A 300-nucleotide genomic window follows, 5' to 3' on the forward strand; every position below is an offset into this window, starting at 1 on the left:
GTGTGTGTGTGAGCTTAATGCCTCTTTGTGAGCAACAATGCAAATGTGAACAATGGTCTTCTTAGCACACATGGAAATGCAACAATCCAAATGTGAACCGAAAATTAGTGAGCCTAACGAATTAGATTTTCACCCGTGGTTATTTCATGAACACAAATTTTTTTTCTCAATTATCGCAACTAACTAACTCAAGTATAACTAACTCAAATACAACTAACTCAAGTAAACTAACTCAAGTATAACTAACTCAAGTATAACTAACTCAAATATAACTAACTCAAATATAACTAACTCAAGTAA

Source organism: Lygodium microphyllum, chromosome 22, assembly GCF_053477565.2.
Source record: "Lygodium microphyllum isolate KBCC chromosome 22, Lygodium_microphyllum_v1.1.10, whole genome shotgun sequence".
Taxonomy (NCBI): domain Eukaryota; kingdom Viridiplantae; phylum Streptophyta; class Polypodiopsida; order Schizaeales; family Lygodiaceae; genus Lygodium; species Lygodium microphyllum.